The sequence below is a fragment of the Vigna unguiculata genome, chromosome 8, assembly GCF_037176805.1.
Source record: "Vigna unguiculata cultivar grain cowpea cultivar isolate G323 ecotype 2 chromosome 8, ASM3717680v1, whole genome shotgun sequence".
Taxonomy (NCBI): Eukaryota; Viridiplantae; Streptophyta; class Magnoliopsida; order Fabales; family Fabaceae; genus Vigna; species Vigna unguiculata.
The window spans coordinates 27,942,354-27,946,191 of NC_140799.1; the positions used below are offsets into that span (position 1 = coordinate 27,942,354).

Genomic DNA, 3,838 nt, shown 5'->3' on the forward strand with positions numbered 1-3,838 from the left:
GGGACTTATCATGTGCCCTAAGTACTCAATGTATAACTATATAATCTTCTTTGGTGATAAAAAAAAATATTAAAAAAATTAATTTTTTTGTTTAAAAAAGAAGAGGTGCATGAGAACCAAAATTAGAAGAGAAATGAATTTAAGAAACAAATGGTTAACTACACACACATTACTTTTGCAATTCATTTTCTTAAAACTTAATTGTTGGTACTAATTATCTATTAGAGAGTAAAAGAAATTTACAATTGAGAAATTTTAAAATAAAAGACACTATGAAAATGAACATGACTAGTTCGAACTATTCCATGTCTAGTTACCCCCTAACTAATAGGAGTTATATTTATAGAAAAAGAAAAATAGGAAGTATAACTTTAAAAATTAATTAAATGAAGAGGTATAGAACTAAAGATAGATGAAAAAAGAAAAATAGGAAGAATGAGTTAGTCTTTACCTAATTTGGAAATGAATAACAAAAATCCTATTTGGGCACAAAACATGAATTAAACATTGAAGCATGCTGAGAGAGAACTACACATATTTGAGTTGTAATTTTCCTTATGAAACGATAATGCTTACCACAAAAGCTAGTATTTAAGACATTATTTGTGGTGTTTAATTGCTCCAAAAGAAAACAAAATGGAAAAAATCTTAAAAATTCTCTGGGTTATTTCCATAATCATAATTGAACAATTTGTATTCTTGGCAAATGCCTCACATTCTAGAAAGAGGATTGTGCCAGCTTTGTACGTTTTTGGTGATTCAACTATAGATGCTGGAAACAACAACAATCTCAACACACTTGCCAAGGCAAATGCATTTCCCTATGGCATTGACTACAATAATTGTTCCACGGGAAGGTTTAGCAATGGAAAAACCTTTGCTGACCTTATTGGTAACTCTTCCACATTTCTTCTCAAATGCCATATCTGTCTTTTTCTGATTGAGATTTAATGTTTCCATGTAAACATAGAAAAAAACAATATTATGTGGATTTTTATGCATTTATTGTGATTTTGTAGCTATTAGATTGGGTTTGCCAATGACACCTCCATACTTGGGTGTGCCCAAGTCTGAGAGACATCGAGTAGTCACAGGAATTAACTATGCATCAGGATCTTGTGGAATCTTGAATTCAACCAAAGGAGTAAGATTCAAAATAAATAAATATAGAGTTTAATATCCTTTTTTTTCTCGAAGTATTTCCAAATATATTTATTTCTTTGGATTTTATGAAAGTGATATTAAATATCCTTTTAATAAACAACACATTGGAAGTTATATTCTATTTCATTGTGGAACCCCATTTATCATATAACAAATAATTCCAGTGTTGTTTGTTAAAAAGATGCTTTATATAACTTTTATAAAATAGATGAATAAAAAAGCATATATTCAATATATATTTAAAATTATATAATTTTTAAAAGTAACTTTAGGATAAAAAAACATAACTGACCCATAAATAAAAACAATTTTTCAATTTATTTCTCATCATATTTTTATTTTTGGCGAAGGGAGATTGCTTGTCTTTAGACAAACAAATTGAATACTTCACCTTAATTGTGGCGCACGATCTTCCAAGAAGCATACATAGCAAAAGAAAACGAAGGCATTACTTATCGAATTCCATATATCTCCTATAAATTGGATCTAATGATTACATGTTGAATTATTTCAAGTACCCAAATGGAACCAATAACAATCTAAATCCAGAAAAATATTCAGATTACCTACTTGAGCAACTAGCTTCACGTATCAAGGTAATCTTTTAGTAAATGTTTTGAATTATATGTTGATTTCTTATGTGTAGCAATTTTTAAATTTTAATGTCACCTCTCAATTAAGTATTTTACATATCATAAGTATTTAAATTTTCAATGATTTTGAAAAATGTGTTTCCTTCATTCTTTCTTTTTCCATAGAGAATTTATGACCTTGGAGCTCGAAAGTTTGTGGTAAGTAGAATTGGTCAAATTGGATGCACACCAACATGTGTTATAAGGACACAATATTCCCAAAAATGCAATGAAGATATAAATCAAAAGGTTAAGCACTACTCAGACAAACTCCCTCGGAAGCTACAAGAGTTGCAAACCCAACTCTCACATTCACTCTTCATTAATTTGGATAATTACAATTTCTCCCAGAAAATAAGAAATTCCCCTGAAAACTTTGGTAAACAATGTCTACCATTAATCTCTCGGAAAAAAAAGGAATTAAGAAGTTCATGTGTTTTTTTTATTCCAGTATGATCATAGCTGATACTTTTATTTATGACATTTTCAGGGTTTAAAAATATTTTTGACTCATGCGTCCAAGGAAGGAAACCTTGTGCAAACCGAAATGAATATTATTTTTTTGACTTTGCTCATCCAACTGAAGCTACAAATAAAATATATGCAAATGAATGTTTTAGTGGAATCCAATTATGCCTTCCTTACAATATTTTGAAATTGATTCATGCATATTAAAATATTTGTACCACGTTCCTGTAGAAATATATTATCAACTAATTTTTGTTTGTTATTTGTTTTTGGCTTTCTCTTTATGTGTGATAAACAAGTTATAGTTTGCTTAAAATGTTTTATCTTTCTAAGCAATTATTTCAATTAAAATTAAAAAGACTTATACTATATTGTGGGAAAAGATGTTTTTGGGATTAAAGATCAAGAATTTGAGTTTTAGGAGGGTGATGAATGCATATACGGAAAGTCGATAAATTTAAAAAAAATTCTATACTAGGAGTAATTTATTAATATTGGACGCAACTCCATTACATATTGTATGTTCATGAGATACTCGATGGAATGACTGTTGTGTACAACGATTGAAACACAACAAGTCAAACTTAATAATTTAATTGTTCTTCCAATTCACTTCACAATTCTTCTCAATTGCAGAATTTTCTTTTCTTAGAGTTTTATAAGCTCTCAGCATTTGGATTTGAGTATGTCAACTTACACCAAGATCATTCGTACACAAGATAGTACTTATTTACTTAAAAGAATTATAACTATGCTTAAATCTAAGGTAAACTAAGCTAGGCTAAGCTAAAATACCATAACTATCTACTACTGCTGCAGAACTATAAAAGCTAAAACTAATTCTAAATAATGCTAAGACTACAACTTAAAATTCACTAATATGTATGATACTAAACTATTTATTCAACTCTATATATACTAGATTATAAGGCTATTAAACAAACACTAGTGCAAATCTGATATTTTACCTCGTCTTATAGGCCTCGATTATGGCGGAACCGAAGCCTATAAGGAGGCGGTGACAATTTTGCAATTTCAGCAACCTATATTGCTTCGGTTCTACAAACAACTGGTGCCGTAAGCAGCTTTAGGCCTCGGTTCCTTAAGAACCGAAGCCTATTAGACAGCCTAGAAATGAAAATTTTAAATTGGCACCAGCGAGAACACATTTGGCCTCGGTTGGTTGTCGACCGAGGCAATATTGGGCAGTTTTAGGCCTCAGTTGAAATAGAACCAAAGCCTATAACCCTGCCCAGAAACCCTAATTTAAAAATTTCATCAGCGCTGCCCCCTTTGGCTTCGGGTCCCCTTCGACCGAGGCCATTGAGCCTGCTAAAATCCCAAATTGCGAACCCCGATCACTAGTCATCTTCTTCCCTAATTCTCTCTGCGCGAACCCCAGGTGTGATGGACTGCCTGCTGCTGTTGCGTTTGCATGGTGGTGTGGAAGCTATGTTCGCTGCTGCAACTGTTCCAGGCGCTTCCATGGTGAGTGGTGCAGTATTTGCATTCACGGTGGCTCACGAAAGTGCAAGTGTTACTGGAAGATGAGGCGAGGTGTAGTGATAAAATGG

At 31.8% G+C, this 3,838-nt stretch overlaps 1 pseudogene; it reads left to right on the top strand.

The window, feature by feature from the left end:
• The first annotated feature begins 636 nt into the window (after positions 1-636).
• Positions 637-2,471, top strand: LOC114195025 (GDSL esterase/lipase At2g03980-like; annotated as a pseudogene).
• Positions 2,472-3,838: the final 1,367 nt, after the last annotated feature.